The sequence below is a fragment of the Cynocephalus volans genome, chromosome 15 (genome assembly GCF_027409185.1).
Source record: "Cynocephalus volans isolate mCynVol1 chromosome 15, mCynVol1.pri, whole genome shotgun sequence".
Taxonomy (NCBI): domain Eukaryota; kingdom Metazoa; phylum Chordata; class Mammalia; order Dermoptera; family Cynocephalidae; genus Cynocephalus; species Cynocephalus volans.
Genome location: NC_084474.1, coordinates 53,884,828 through 53,902,093, shown reverse-complemented (window position 1 = coordinate 53,902,093; position 17,266 = coordinate 53,884,828). Strand labels below are relative to the sequence as shown.

The window sequence follows — 17,266 nt, the reverse complement described above, 5'->3', positions numbered from 1 at the left end:
CTCTATAAGGTATGTATTATTAACACCATTTTGCAGATGAAGCAGCTGAAGTTTAGAGGTAGGTGTAAGGTCACACAACTAGTAAGTAGGAAAGCCCGAATTTAACACCAGCTGTGTCTAGTCCCTCGTGCTAAACAGCTCTGTGCCCTTTAGTTCTTCACTTTCCTCATCTGGAAATCTAAAATAATTAAATTAGAAAATCTCTAAATTGCCGTTTCTCAAACTCTATGTTTTAAGTTATAATACCACCTATATTCCCCAGCTAATGAAATATGCAGGGTTTGGAAGAGCAGCTTGCTACCTATTTTTCCCCAAAGATATGCTTTCCCCTGTCCATGCCTCTGTCCTGAGACCTTCACTGGTTTCCCATTATCTAAAGTGGTTTCAACTATTTGATCATCACATGCCACATATAACCCTGAACCAGATGACGAACTCTTGTGGCAAGGAGTGATTCACTCCAGTAGATAATCCTTAAAAACAAACTAACACCACAAACTCCTAGTGCACAGTACATGCTCCATGGACATTTATGAAATTAAGCTGAAGTGGAGTGCAAGGAAAATGTGAATCAACCGACGTGAAATATTATAGATACTACTCAGAAAACGGGGCTGTGGAGGAAAACTCTGAGTGGAAAAGACCGAGTCGGGAACTGGAGACAAATTCTGACCGGCAGAAACCTGTAGTGGGACAACGTTAGGGACGATGGCGGTGACGTCCACACGAGGGGGACCACACGCCACCCGCCAACCTGGGAGAGGCTGACAACCCCACCCACCCAGGTGCTGCCTTGGCCACCCCGCTCCAGGTCTCCTCTGCGCCTCCCGCCCTGCCCCGCCTCTCTCCTCTCCGGAGGCCCTGCTGCGGCTGCGCAGTGGCGCGCACGTAGGCGGAGCGGCGCGCGCCGCGGTCAGCTGACTGCTTCGGCTGGCACGTGACTTGCTCCGTGGGCGCTTGGGTCGAGGAAACCGTGAGGCCGGAGCTTAGGTCGGGGAGGGATGGAGCGCTGAGCCGTTAACGTCTGCCAGGTTGTCTGCCTCCGCATACTTGTTACTGCTGCCACTTCCTCGTTTGATACCTTCCTGGGTCAGTGAGCGATGGCTATCCCGGATGGGGAGTCCTGGCCTGGCCGAAGCGTGCGCTGCGGTCGCCGCCTGGGAGGGATGGGGGCAGGCGCGGGGGCCGAGGCCGTGGCGTGGGAGTTGGAGCTGACCGGGTGGCTGTGTCTGCTTACTGGGCGCCGGTTCACTGCAACCCTGGGCCTAGGTTCCGTCTCTAAGGAAGAGCAAGGAGAGAAAAAGAGAAAGGGCCCTAGAGGGTACTGAATGGCAGAGTCAGGAAGGAGAGACACAGCGGGTCCTGGACTTTTCTCTTTGGGGGGTGGTCACAGCGAATCCACGCAGCCTGATTGAAGGGGATGAAATGTGACAGAGTGGCCCAGGTGAGGATCTGGAGTGGTGTGTGTGAGGTCACAGCTAGCTCAAGAGCCTTTACTGGGTGTATGCTCTGTGTGTGAGTAGGGGGATAGCAGTTTTTAAAGGGCCCAGAATTCCCTCACTGCAGGCAGCGGATCCTCACAGAGGACGCAGAGGGTCCTGCTAGGCAGGGGAAAGTACAAGAATCCGGAGAACTCAAACCATTTTTTCTTAGAATGGGGGAAGGGTAGGCAAAAAACAAAACAACCCTGAAAGGGAACTTTGGGGGGGCGGGGAGAGTCACATAAGGCAAATTGAATCATCTAAGAAACAGGAGTAAGGGGAAGCTGATATTCTTTTTAGAGGAAAAATCTGGTGTGTTAGGAAAAATCAAATATTTCAATGAGAGCTCAGTACTTAGCACTCCTGTGGGAGAGGAGAAGTGGGATGTAAACAGTTGAGCCTTAGGAGTTTGTGTCAGTTTGGGGGGGAAGAAGTCACACAACACATTAAAGTACTATGAAGTTGTATCAAAAAGAGGGGAAAGTGCTTTGAAAGTGTGGAGCAGGGACAGATGTCTAACTGGTGCTTGGGGAAAATATCCTGGAGGAAAGAAGACTCGAGTGGGGTCTTGGCAAGCCAGCGGAATTTGAACAAGTTGAGAGAAAAGGGGAGAACTTTCTAGGTAGGGAAAGCCACAGGATTGGAAGGCTCGGAGAGGGGGGAAAGTGCGTCTGGGGAAGGGGAAAGTGTAGGTTTGTGGTGGATTGCATTGTGGAGAAGTGGGAAATAAAGTTGGTGGGATCAGATAATGAGGACTTGAATGATACTCATTTACTTATTCATTAACTAAGGTATATTGAGCACATATGCCAGGCACAGTGCTGATGCTAGAGTTTAACAAACAGGGTCTCTGGCCTCAGCTTACAGTCAAGCAGAGGAGATGGATTTTAGTAATAATCATGCAAGTGTGAAGTGTGCTTTGAAGGAATAAGAATGGTGTGAAAGAGTTTTCCAGGGACATGGCCTTTTTGGAAAATTCAAAGAAGGCTTTGCTAAAAATATGACTTCACCTGAGATTGGAAAAGGGGATGTGAAGATGTGAGTGAAAGAACATTCCAGGCTGAGGGAATAGCATATGTCAAGGCTATGACACGTGAGGAGGAATACAGCTTTGGAGAAGTTGTAGGAGGACTAGCATGGCTGAAACGGGAGGGGAGGGAGTGATGTGAGAGAGGCAGGTGGGGAAAGCTGGGGTGAGGCCCAGCACTGCTTTTTCCTAAAGGTGGAGGGAAGCCAGTGAAGATTACGGGCATTGGAGTGAGTCAGACTGTGACTTTTGAAAAGATAATTTTGTGGAGAATGTGGAGAGTAGCAAAACTGAATGAAGGGAGACCAGCTCAGGGGCACATTGTTGTAATCCACCGAAGGATTTGAAGGCAACATATCTTATTTCTCCGCTGAGGAATTCAGAATGTTTAACTGTACTCACTCTCAGAGGGGCTAAGGAGTTGGGGAAGGGAAAGAATGATTCTATTTGCACCCTTCAGTAAGAGTAGTTGTAACTACCAGGGGCAGCCCTGAAGTACATAGGGGAGGCTTGATCATTTTGGGGTTGGTGGAAGACTCCTTTGCAAAAATTTGTTTTGGCCTTTCAAATTTATCCTTTCATAATTTTTTTTTTTTTTTTTTTTTAAAGATGACCAGTAAGGGGATCTTAACCCTTGACTTGGTGTTCTCAGCACCACACTCTCCCAAGTGAGCTAACTGGCCATCCCTATATAGGGATCCGAACCCATGGCCTTGGTGTTACCAGCACCACACACTCCCAAGTGAGCCATGGGCCGGCCCTATAATGTCTTTATTGAAATGTGGTTAGTCACAGGGAGGAATCAACTACTCTTCATGTTTATTTCGTTCTCATAGGTCTTTCGAGGTGGTAGATGAAAATACTATATTCCTTGTATACATAGGCACCTATCTAGACCCTTGGAACTAGAAAGGTGAAGTGATTTTTCTAAGTCTGGCATAACTTCCACGGTTTTCTGACTGCTGATGTATGTATTGTTCCTACTGATTATCTACACATTACTTACCACAATCACATCTAGAGAGAAGGGTGATTTTTTTGAAGTGCGTTTTAATCTTTAATTCAGCACTTCTGGTAAACTTTTTCTAGTAGGAGAGCTTCAAGGGATTTGGCAGTGGTGGTCTGTGCTTTTGAAACTGGTTCTCTGTAAGCTTGGGTAAAGCTATTCAATTTACTGTTCAGCTGGAGGAGATAATGAGCAGCCAGGTGAACTGAAAGTGCTCAGGTTGTTGTCAATCACGGTTCTTTGGCAACGAACAAGTCTCATATTGTGCTGAAGACTGAGCCTCAGGGTTGTGTCTCAGAACTCCCGGATCTTTTACTCTTTTGGTATACCTTGCAGGGACTAGATAAAATCTAAAGAAACCGTACTTGGGATCTAACTAAATGCTGAGAGCTAGGTGGTTAGTGTAATTCTGCTTTTAAAACTGGGCAGGAAATACTCATTTTTAGTTTTTGGTATATTAGCCTTAGGAGCCTCATTGACATGAGTTTTTACAAACTGAAAGATTTCGGGGCTTCAGAAATCTGATTCTGTGATTATTTCCACAACTTGTGAAATAATTCCATTGGCCAAAGAGCAAAATTGAAATGCCAAAATAAACCTTTGCAAAAGGGTCTCCTGGTAATCCAGTGAGTCTTTTGAACATGATTCTGCTTAGGAGTAACTACAGTTTTGACTAAGTACCTCCTAGTTAAGTTTTGTTTTTGTACATATTCTCATCTATCTGCAAGATACATCTTTTTTCACCTTTTGGATGTGGAATTGTATATCATTTTAGTTATACATTAATTCATGTTAGATTTCTATTTCATCAGTGCTTTTCAGACATAGTAGAAACTATTAGCATAGTGCCCTTGGAAAGAGCTCAGGAAGTGAGCCAGGGCAGTTTAAAATTTCCTATTGACAGGTGATCCTTGGAACTGGAAATTTCAAACTATATTCTTGATAATGAAACAAAATTCTTTTCCAGTGGGAAATCTACTTGCAACATTATATCACTGTGCAAATGTGCTGTACATATATTGAGTTAAAAAATGAGCCAGGTAGTCAGTAAAGGAGAGGTGATTTGATTACATCAGGGAAACGCGGAGCATTAGCTGTACAGTATATCTAAAATGAGGTTGGTGGGTGTGTGTGTGTGTGTGTGTGTGTGTGTGTGTGTGTGTGTGTGTGTGTGTGTGTGTGTGTGTGTGTGTGTGTATTTGAAAATAAAATGTCAGGTAAATGCAAAAATGGTGTTTTATAGAAAGAAATTCATGTGTCTTCTAAGGTATTTTAAGCAGACTTCTGATGAATAAAAAGTTGTTTGTAAATTAAGCTGATTAACAGATGGATTAACTTTACCATGAAAGATTTTCTTTTTGAACCAGCCTGTAGTTTAGTGTTTCTGCATGAGTGTTATGGGCATTTTGGACAAGACTGTCCTTTGTTTAGCCCCCATCCACTAAATGCTGATTAGTGACCCCCACTTTGGGACAACCCAAAAATACTCCTATACATTTCCAAACTTCTCCTGGAGGAAACAGGTACCATTTGGTTGCAAAACATGCATGTGGTGCCATCATTTATTTGTTGGACAAATATGGATGTTTGGGATACAGAGGTTAAGAATAGTAGTTTAATAAATGAGCATATAATTGCATTCAAGTAATTAGAATTCAGTTTTTGATGTTTTAATGTAACTCCTTCAGTATAAAACTGCAGAAACTATTCTAATATTTCTTTGAGGAACTGGTCTGTTGCGAAAACTGCAGAAATAACTCAAAATAGGCTCCCCTTAGTCCAAATGAAATGTAGTAACTAACTCTGTGACCTTGGGCAAATAATTTCATTAACTGTTTCTTCATCTGTAAGTGGGGGTGGTGATAATATCTACTTTGAAGGAATTATGTACAAAGTTGCTTAGCATATCCAAGTGCTTATCCCTGGGCACAGCACATAGTGCACATTCAGTGAGTGGGTTGTCTTTACCTGTAAACGGAATCTCAAGCTTAATAGAGTCATGAATTGGGGAAAACTAACTTATTTTAAGTCTTTAACTTGAATTTCAGGCTACAATACATTGTTTTAGAAATAGCAGCAGCTTCTAGCAGGTTTATAAATTACCAGTCCCAAAGAAAAGGGAAGTAACATGTTGGGAGCCGTGAGTGCAGATTGAGGGAATCCCCTGGCATGGAAGGAATTATTTGCTCCCTGGTCACCGCTGAGTTTCCTGTGCAGAGAGGGAGCCTCTGGGAGCCAGGAAGGTTCTGATGATTACTTTTAGTATTAGGTGTACTACAGTGCCCTACTGGCTATGTGTGCCAATTTAGCCAGTGTTACCAGAAATTACTAGAAAATTTCCAGCATTGTATTATGTGTTGTTACCTCCCCACCCATCCCAAACATGTTTTCAGTTTTTATGATAGACATCTGTGTGAAAGTAAGGCTTTGCTTTCATAAATTTACTTCTCACCAACTATGGAATTAAAAAGATGGTGGTTGCTTATAAAATATATCTATTAAAGATGAAATTGCCTTTTATATTTAAGTATATTTATGGTACAAAATTCAGGTAGTCTTTAATACGATTATAGAGCATTTGTAAGTATTGTTTCAGTTGAAAACAAAACATGCAAAAGTTAAGATTTATTTAGTGAAGGTGTATGTTCTGACGGTTTTAAAATCTCATTATATATGAATCATGGAAATATTTCTTGGAAGGTAAAAATCCCCTTTTTAGTTATTGGAAACATTTAAACAAGTTATGAGTAAGTCCCTCCCAGAGTCCCAGTTAAGATGCTTCTGTTTTAAAGGATAGAATTTTTGTGTTCAAAGAGGAAACAGTTATCCTTTTAATTTGTATTACGTTAATGATTTCTAAGGTAGGATGGGGCAATTTTTTTAAATGAATGGATTGTGGTAATGTTTCATATTGATCAATTCTGTTAGAAGTTGATGTGCACATTTGGAAGGCAATGTGATATTTTGCTGATATCTGAGGTATGCCTTCTTTTGCTTGTTGAAATGAGCCATTGAAATAGTAAACTTGGTATTTTCAAGAACTGAAAAGGCAGTTTTCATGCAGACCACCTTCCAGGCTTAATTTATTGTGAAATTTAATTTACTATGAAATGTGATTGCATTTGAGAGACTACAGTATTGGTTTCTTGAAAGCATTAAAATCAGTTAAGTGTTGGAGCACTTACTGGAGTGCTGTACTGTTTTCTGTGGTTGCCCTTGTAGGGCTCATACCTTCCGTTCACAAAAGTAGTGCTAGCAGATCTGTTCAGGCTATTGCCCCCACCTTTTGTGTTGTTGTGATAGTTATTGCTTTATTGTTTTTATTTTACTTTCAAATCAATTGTGGTAAGAAAATAGTTCACAGCACTTTGAACTCCCAGAAGTGAGAGATATAGTAAGTAAACAGTGCCAGAACTTTGGACTTGGGTTTACCTGTCTTTTCTCCTTTCCTCCCACTTTTCCTTCCTCCCATTTTGAAAAATAATTGTTACTGCATTTTTTTTTTTTAAAGCAGTGTACTTATTGCAGTCAAACAAGGTAGAAGTGTTTAAAACTTTGACTGGGGTTTCTCTTTTGTGTCTAGTATATTCTGCTGAGATTTTTTCTGTCTTGGCAGAGGTTTCTTCTAACTGCTTGAAGTCTCCCTCTGACCCCTCTGTACACATACATAGACCTACTTACTTACATAGACTTGTCACCCCATCCCTGATTGTAAGTTCTTTGAGGACAGGAACTACATTTTGTTTTGCTTCTCAGAGTCTAACACAAATCTGGGGACTTAAGCATGCAAAACATTTTGTGAGGTAAATAATATGATCCTAAATTGAAAATATTTATAGTCAAATAAGAAATATGTGACAAAACACAAAATAGATGTCTCCCATACTGTAGTTAATTATTTGGGTTTAAATGGTTGTCTGTGTTGAGGGGGAGGTAGTTGGAATTACATTAATGGGTTTGGTACATGGATGGACTTAGTTGGGAAAATTATTTTGTTAAGGGTAGCTTGAGGGGTGAAGCCCGTGGCGCACTGGGGAGAGTGCGGCGCTGGGAGTGCGGCAACTCTCCCGCCGCGGGTTCGGATCCTATATAGGAATGGCCGGTGCACTCATTGGCTGAGTGCCGGTCACGAAAAAGACCAAAAAAAAAAAAAAAAAAAAAAGGGTAGTTTGAGTTTGTTAAATGGGGAGAGAAAAGTTGTTTTGTGTAAATGGACTATCTGAGCAGACACAAAGTAGGAAAGAGAACTAAGTTCAGGTCTGAGGTCAAGATGTATAAAGAAACTTCAGGAAGATTGTGAGGATAAGGCAGAAAAACTCAGATAAGGACACTATTAGTGATGACAGTGAAGATTGGCAGATTTGAGTTTTATTTACAAGAAAGAAGCAGGACTGGGGCAAATGATTTTGTGGGTTATTCAGCCTTCTGTCACCAAGAGAGGAAAAACTTTTTGAGGAAAAGTCTTGGAAATTAATTGGCTCTACACTGTAGTAACAAAGCTACCTGTTATTTGTACTTAGGGCATTTACAGTCCTTTATATTCTGTCCTTTTTAAATTGTACATTTCTTGAGCAAAGCGAGAGTTTACCCACATTTCATTATATTCTATATTACTATTGACTTATTTTTTAAGTTTGTAAGTTGACATTGAAAGCTTGCAAAAAGTGCGTTGATGTGTTTGAGATTTCTAAACTCCACACAGCAAAAATCATTTTTGTATTACAGAACTAACAATACTGTTTGGTTCTTGATAATGACAATATGACATTTAACTATCTTATTAAAGAGTATTGCCGTTTCTTACAACATTATACTTGCTATATGATCATGGAAATGCCCGTTTTAGTACCGTGGTTCTGAAACCTGGCTGATCACTAGAGTTACCTGAGGGACTGAAGAGAGCAGAAAAGAGTCCTGGGCCCCACCCAGGATAAATTCAGGGAATGAACATAGCAGAAGAGGATCCTTAGTATCGTAATCCAGTCTTCTCACTTTACAAATGAAGAAATATATGCAGACAATGATATGCAGAACTGGGGTTAATTTGCAAGTCTTCATATTCTCAGCACAGTGCTCTGACCATCTTTGTACTTCCCGAAGTCGGCGTTTGGGTTTTCTCTGGCTGTAATTCCCAGTGAGATGAAAAGGATGTTCACCAACCTTGATCTCATGCTTCAGACATGGGTGCTGTTGACCAGCTTTGCCCTCTCATATTATCTCCAGGATTCTTTGTTATAGTGCTTTTTAATGATGTCTAAACTTCTCAGCATTCTCAAGCATGAGGATCTGCCCTAATAAGGTGTGGGGTTTTTTTTTTTCTTTTTTTGGTGTTTACATATAGTAATTCATTATTACAAAATTAGGAAAGAGGAATATACAGAAAGAATGAAAACATTCATAATCTTCTCCTAACAGGTAAGTATTAACCACTTTTCCATAATTTAATGTTTATTCCTACACATATCTTTATTTTCCTTCTTAAAGTTGGCATAGCTGGGTCAAAGGATATGCACAATTTTATGGCTTTTGGTAAATATCAACAAATTGCCTTCCAGAAATTGTCCATCTTTTTTTTTTTTTAAATCCACAGAATTTTTTTGGGCTTTCATATGATATTATTTTAGATATAGATGATGTAATATATCTAAAATATATTTTAGATGTTTTATTAATGACGACAAATTATAGTTTAATAATGCTTTTAAATGAATTTATATTATATCTGTCAAGAAGGCATGCCATACCTTTGCAAATTAATGGCATATATATGAGTGTGTGTGACATTTATTCAAGCTGCATCTATTCTTTTTTTTTTTTTAAACAAAACTGAACATTTCCCTCATTACCAAGCAATACATGTGTAGTGTTGTGTTTCATTCTTCACAAGCACAGCATTACTTCAGTCTTTCAGTGTAGACTTGTTCAATTTTTGGTGTTCATTGTTAGTTCTGTTTTCAATTAAATGTTAAAACATGGGGCTGAGAGAGGCTGGGAGGTTGTGTCCAAATTTGTACATAGAAACAGAACAATTAGCAAAACCAAGCATTCATGAATAATTTGTACAGCAAAACTAGGTGAGATTTCAATTTCTGGGTACAGTGGAGTGACTGGTACTGGACTTGCTTTTCCGTCATAAACAACTATAATCCTGGACAAGATATATGAAAACTGCTTCCAGGCATTGGACAACAGGCAGAACTGGAACTGAGAGAAGGGAAACAAATGAAGTGAGCTCTGTAAGCCCTCTGGTTTTCTCCTTGCGGACACACTCTGCACCATGCTTTGGGAAGGGGAAAGCCAAGCGGAGCATGGTGGTCTTGCTGAGTTGAAGAGATTGGATTTGGGGAAGGCTTATCTGGCTGGAATTTGCAGGTCAGATTGGCAGAGAGTATGAGCAGAGAAGTAACCACCAGAAAGCTATATAAGGGTTTCTTTTGGAGGTCCAGCAAAGAATGAGAGCATTCAATTGAACAATTGCCAGAACTCACAGGGCTGGGAGGCATATGAATTCATAAGGGGGAGAGACCTTATTCAATACCTGGTTCACACAGTAGAATCCCCCAAAGATCAGACCTTAGTAATACAACTAAATTAGCCCTAGAGTAAAGTTTTAGACTCTATTCTAACAAAGTTTAAAAACAAGCCTGGAGTGAATCAGGCAGATCCTCATGTATCTGAACTGCCTTCCAAACAAAGTACAAGTCTTAAAACAGAATCCAGTGACCAACAGTGTAACGTTGTGAATTTTAAATATGCACAGTGATTTAACCGAAAATATGAACATAATGAGGAAAGAAATGGAAGAATTTAAAACATGGAACTTAGCAGAAAAATACGTCTGAATTGAAATATTCACTGGATGAGGTGAATAGCAGATTAGATACTCTAAAGGATAGCAATCTAGAAGATGTAGAGACAATCTGATCTAAGGCAGAGAGAAAACTGAAAAACTGAATGGAAGCACAGTGGCCTGTGGGACATCAAATGGTTTAGCATCCTTGTGATTTTCTCTGAAAAGAAGGGAGAGGAGAAGCAGAAAAAAAATCTGAAGACAGTAATGGCCGAAAATTTTCCAAATTTGGTGAGAACTATAAACACAGATCCAAGAAGCTCAACAAACTCCAAGCAGGTTAAATAATTGTGACCTTGGGGTAGGCAAATTTTCATATGCCACAGAAAGCATATATTATAAGAGGAAAAATTGATGAATTGGACATTGGCAGATTGAAAACGTATTCAGAAGTACCATTAAGAAAAGGCAAGCCACCGACTAAGAGAAAATGTGTAACTCTATATATATGTATGTATATATCACAAGGAAATTATATTAAGATCAAAATCCTCCAACTCAGTAATAAGTCAACTCAGTTTTGACAAGAAATGTTGGGTTTTAGTTGCTTTTGAGATACCCAATTGGAAATGTCTTGTAGTCAGAGGTGGATACTGGTTGGGTACTATTTTAGTTGTTGCAAAAGAGGCCTGGCCTGGAGATATAAATTTAGGAAAGTGTCTGGCATCTAGACTGGAATTTCCTAAAGTGTAAAGAAGGTCAGTCAGGAGAGACACTTGTACACATGCACATGTAACACACACAGATGAGAGGGATGTAGCCCTGGGTCTGAGTCTTGAGGAACTCCAGCATTTAATCAGTGTGCCTTTTTAATAATGTTCTCCTCTGTTTAGCATATGATTTGCCTATATTTATGCCTGGCTTCCAGTATACAAGATTAAACAAAGGGAAATAATTAGGAATAAAAACAGAAGTAATTGGAAGCAGTTGAAGGAGGTGGAGACGTCCAGGTTCCTGGTGAGTCAATAACCAGTGGCCATTTTGACTCACTGTTTTCTTGCAGCTGAGAGAAAAAGGGAAATGTGTTTAGCAACATGGATTTTATTTTCTGACCAAAAAAAAAAGCAACAAAAACATACTCATCTGCAGAGATAAATTTTGTTAGGAACTAAGCGTAAATTGTTCTTAAATTTTAAGGAAAAAAATTTTTGTGTGACTTGTGTAAGTCATAGGTTAACGGTGGACATTGTTTAAAACAGAAGAAAACAGATTTTGCAAAAATCTTGTTCATGCTATTGTCTTGAGCAGTTCTTACATTCATCCTCATGTGCTTAAGTAGCTTGTCTTTCCCATCAGCCTCTTTGTATGGTTGGTTTGCTTTGATGAGGCCTAGAAGAATTGAGGCCATGGGCTTTGCCAAAAGTACAGATAGGTTTTTTCTCAAGACTTTTGTTTTATTTTTTGGCTGAATTCACCCTTGAAATAAGACAAAGGCTTACTTAGGAACCTGCAACTTTATCAGTTTTTGATTTATAAACTATTCAAAAGTAAGGATTTGTTTTCTTAAAGACTCTAAATAAAAATGAAACTAAAAACACTTTTATTTGTTTTTTTTTTTAAAGATGACCGATAAGGGGATCTTAACCCTTGACTTGGTGTTGTCAGCACCACACTCACCCAGTGAGCTAACCAGCCATCCCTATATAGGGATCCGAACCTGTGGCCTTGGTGTTATCAGCACCACACTCTCCCAAGTGAGCCATGGGCCAGCCCCCTAAAAACACTTTTAGAAAACATGATTAGAATATTTTTCTGGACCCTTATTTTTTCTGTAATCAGACTTTTTGATTGGTTCAAGGTGATTATTATATTTGCATTTCATTTACTTATTCAACAAGCATTTTTTAAATCCCTGCCTTTGGCAAGAATTGGGTATACTGGGTCTTAGGGTTTCACAGAGGAGAAAATATGATTCTGGTCCTTCAGAATTTCCTACTAAAGCAAACAGGAAAATACGTTGTAAATTTGGAGATAAATATGTACAACTATTATGTGTCAGTTAAAAAAAAGTATAAAAATGTGAGGGAGGATACTGTGATAAGTGCATAATGATTGTGTTTATTAGGTATAAGTAAACAGAATATTTCTCACCTGGGCACTGGGGAGAGCCTTGGAAGGTCAGATGGGTTGAGCAGCAACTAATACAGTCACCCCCAGTGTCTAGCTACACGACCACGCTAGTTGTCGGGCTCTTTTACCTGCTGGTAATCCTGCACTGACTGGGCCAGTTGTTGAGCTAGGGCTGGATCTAGAGTTCCCAGACACCCCAAGCCCACTCACATACTGGGTGACAAACCCTTCATACGCCAGGCTGGGTCACCAGACCCCTTCATGCAGGTCTATGAGCTAGGTAACCAGCCAGAAGGTCCTTGGAAGCCGTAGGTTGGAAAGCATGGCTGTGCTGGGCGGATGCCCGAGGTCAACGCCTGCCCGCCTACTTCACTAAAACACACACACGCACACGCACACGCTTACACAGAATGCTGAACCAAACCCACCTGAACCTGAGGTGAGGGCCCTGACCGAACTATTCTATTTTCCCAACACCCAGGAAGGGTGGCCACATGGAAAGAGAAGGTCTAGGTATGTCATTTTATTCGTTCTGCTAACGTCTGTGTGAAGAGATTTGTGATATTTCCACTTTACAGGTGAGGGAAACAGTAGGGGGGTAGAGTGAGGGTTTTAACTATTGTGAGACTCCAAAATTTGTGTTCTTGCTTCTGTGATCTGGCAATTCTCTTGAATCTCTAATTTTTTTTTTCTTTCTGTTTGGAAGAATCATTGTTTCTTTTAGGAGGTAGGATAGTTTTGGATGCTGGGTGATGCTATTTTAGAGATTGTGATGATCCTGGGTGAAAAGAAAAGAAGAAAAGGAAGCTCAGATCCCTTTATCTAGCAGAATTTTCTGGACTTACAGGGTGATCTAAACCTGGAACTAAACGTAAAGCAAAGGTGTCTAAACTTACATGTGCGTGTCTCTTCAAATAGGAGAGTTCAGGCACTCTTGAGTGCAGAACATTCTTTTCTCCTAGTGGGACACAATGGAGAGAACTTGGGTCTTTAGAATCTAGCACAACTGGATTTGAACCCCATCTGCCAGTTGTGTGACCTTGGGTAAACTGCTAACTTCTCTGAGTATTACTCCCTATCTCATAGGGTCGTTGTGAGAATTAAATAAGATCATGTATGAGTAGTGTATAGTACCAACCATAGAAGGCACCTTTTCCTTTCCTCCTCATCTCCCAGTACTTTAGGCTCTAGAGAGGCCTCCAGTTATAGTTAGAGAACTTACTATAATTTTCCTAAATATTTCTGGAGTATAGTTTTGTTTAGAATATTTCATGACATTGTTTCCTTTGATCTTGATAAAAACTCAGTGAAGTAGATAGGACAAGTGCTATTTGCAGATGAGAAGATGGGGCCCTCTTATTTCTTCAAATCCTTTGGAAACCTGTTGGATGAAAAAGATTTTTTGGAACTCTGAATGATATGATAGTGACATCTACTGTAACAGCTCATACCATTACAGCCTTTACAGAAGCTGCAGTTTAGATAATTTAACACTAGGAAGAATTTAACAATCCATTTCATTACCTACCATTTTGGGGGGAGAGGAAGTATAAAAATGTGTCATCAAATATACCTAAATAAAGTATTGTATAAATACTTGTATAAAATAATTAAAATAGAACTTTCATTTTTCAAGAACTACCCATCACTTAGAACATCTGGATTACTGAAAGAGGTTTAAAGGTGCTTTCTCTAATAAGCTGAGAACTTTAAAGTTCAAGGTAGTCTTATGAGTGGTGTTTGGGCTAAAAAAGCTAGATTTGGTAAGTGCAGAGTATTAGATGGAAGAAACTAGAGAGACTGGGAAATAGCCAAGGCCAAAGTGGCCAAAGGAAAGTGAAAGGGTAGCAAGTGTTGGAGCAGCTTAAGGTGAGGTGACTCAGGTGCAGCTGAGAACAGAAATGAGACGACAGAAAGGCAGGAGATAGACCCACAACATTACATCAGGAATTTGTTTCACACTTGATCTAAGCAAAAAGGCTGAGAAGCGATAGGAATTTGTTTAAAAAGTGACTTCCTGAGATAGGTTCTGGAATTAGTGCCAGTGTAGCCTGAGTTCCTACCCTTGCAATATTATACAATTAGAATTTTTGAATATATTGACCCAAAAATACTCTTTAAAAAAATTCCAAAACATCAAAAAGGTTCGTGGTGAGTATATTTATACTTGTTCCTAAGAGGATATAAACAGATTAGAAAACATTTCTACTAGGGGAAAACCAGAAAAGTGCTTAGAGGATTAATTTGGTAACTAGATTATTATTTGAATATTCTGTTTGAAAGTTCACTAAAATTGTATTTTTTATAAATTTGCTAAGCAGTGTTATATTTTAACAAATTGTTATAACAGTTTTAAAAATATTTAATTGTGAAATATTTCAGATACACAGAAAAAAATCGAATATTATTGCAGATTAATAGACATCTACTATCCAGATTTAATGGGTATTAATACTTTGCCATTTTTGCCTCAGATCTTTTTTATTTTTTTATTTTTTTTATTTATTTATTTATTTTATTTATTTTTATTTTTTTGTCGTTTTTTCGTGACCGGCACTCAGCTAGTGAGTGCACCGGTCAGTCCTATATAGGATCCGAACCCGCGGCGGGAGCGTCGCCGCACTGCCAGCGCAGCACTCTACCAAGTGCGCCACGGGCTCGGCCCTGCCTCAGATCTTTTTTAAAAGAAATAAAGTCTTACATAAAAAACTAAAGCCCCTTTCTCTTATGCATGTTTTTGTACTTTCTGAACGTATTTAATTATGAACCACATATACCATTGTGTGTTATTTAAATTCATACTCTGCAGGTGGGAACTTAAGTTGGTAACAGCTTTGGAGAACAATTTGGCAATACCCAGTAGAGATGGCAGTGGTCTGTGTCTTATCTCATGCTGCATTACAAACCACCTCAGAACTTAGTGGCTTCACAACTGGGCATACCACCAGTGTCTCGGGGCCTGCCCAGGGACCTGAGGTACAGAGCCGGGAACCAGACCCCCCCTCCCTCCCACAACCAGGCACACCGCCAGCACCAAAGAGCATGCCAAAAACATCACCTCCATATGCGTGGCCCACCATAGCCACCGTAATAACTGCGGCTGCTGCAAAAGTGGCTAGACAGCACAACCACCACGCAGACGGTCTGCAAGCCACTGGAATGCATTGACGCAAGGAGAGTCACCAGCAGAGACCAAAGAAGAGGATGTCTCTCTTCACATAGCCCATTCCAGAGTGACAGAAAAAGCATCTGCTCTACAATAATATCGGGGTATCTGAACCTCTCAGCATTGGACAGATCATCTAGGCAACAAATCAACAGAGTAACCATTACTCTTTCAGAAGGAGAGAAGAAATCTAGGGTTATCAGAGGTGGGAGGGGAGAGGGAAACGAGGATGGGGAGAGATTAGACAAGGGGCATAAAGAATTAAGTACGATTTGTAACCAAATATATCCTAGTAATATTGATTTAATCAACATATGTCAATGTTGAACGCCCAGAATATGTATAATCAATTATGATTAAACAAAAAACAACAACAACAACAAAAAACTTAGTGGCTTCAGTGTTTTCATATTTCTTTTTATTCTTGAGTTGGGGTGATCCCTCTGCTTGTTTCATGTGAGCTCTTTGACGGTGCTTCATTCAGCGGGGAGGTTGGCTGGGCCAGAAGGTTCAGGATGGCCCCCTTCACGTGTCTGGCAGTTGTGCTGGTTGTTGGTTGTCTGCCATGTGGCCCTTTTATCTTCCAGTAGGCTAGACTGGTTTCCATGCATAGCATTCTGAGAGCAGTGGTATGAGAAACAGATAGGGAAGTTGCAAGGCCTCTTGAGGCCTGGGCCCTGCTGTCATGGTGTGGATTTCATGTGTTTCATTGGTCAAAGCAAGCACAAGGCCACCTCCACCTTTAGGTGGAAGGAATGGCAAAATCACATTGCATAGGATCATGGAAAGACATGTTGCCTCCATGTTTGAAGATAATCTACCACATGATCATACCTTGCAATTCAGTTATTCCTATCTGTTCTAGGGAAACTCTTTTCACAAAAACAGAGATATGTACAAAGTTTTTCACTGCAGAATTGTTTATAATAGCAAAAAAGTAAAAACAATTTAACAATCCTTCCAGAAGGAAAATAATGTATGAATTTCGGTTTGTTCGTATAATAAACTAAAATCTTAACTAAAATAATTTAAAATAAATAATTTAAATAATTTTAAAATAAATTTTAGGTTATTCATAGAATAGGGTATCATATAGAAATTAAAATGAATGACCTGCATAGATCATCATGAATAATTCTAAAAATAGGTTGAGTGAAAAAAAATCAGATTGGAGAGAATATGGTTAGTGTGATATGTGATAGCCTTGAAGTTTAACATTTGAAGTTTCTCAGGTAGGCTAGTGAGTATTTTGTTTTTGCTTTTGTTTTTAAATCAAAGCTTGTCTTTGAATGTGCTCATTAGAGCTTGGTGTTCATGAGTGGCTTCCATACTTGGATGGCCAGTTAAGCTGTGTTGTTCTCTGGCCAGACTTAGTACTTTAGGCTAGCCATTGGTAACTAGCCCGCGTTCAGTTTGTTGGCCATTTGGTGAAGTGTATAGCTCTTTCATTTGACGAAGTGTAGCTCTTGTTACTGAGGGATGATGAAGGTGCAACTTCATTAGTAATGTTGGAAAAATCATCTTAGAGTACAATTTATTGAGATATTCATTTTAATACCACCATTTATATTTATACCAGTTTAACTTCTCTGAGTTTTCAGTTTCTTATCTGTAAATGGGGAGGATGATATTTATCTCATAGAGTTGTTGGGAAGATTAATTGAGA

At 39.8% G+C, this 17,266-nt stretch overlaps 1 protein-coding gene across 4 annotated transcripts in view; it reads left to right on the top strand.

Annotated features, from left to right (window-relative positions):
• The first annotated feature begins 940 nt into the window (after positions 1-940).
• Positions 941-17,266, top strand: part of ATP6V1C1 (ATPase H+ transporting V1 subunit C1) — a 38,689-nt gene continuing 22,363 nt past the window's right edge. For 2 of the 4 annotated variants that reach the window (XM_063079630.1, XM_063079628.1), the window contains exon 1: positions 941-1,031. The gene's annotated coding sequence lies outside the window, so the exon portion shown is untranslated. Of the gene's footprint in view, positions 1,090-1,305; positions 1,445-17,266 lie in introns of those variants that run through there. The other 2 variants (XM_063079627.1, XM_063079629.1) reach the window with 2 other exon arrangements.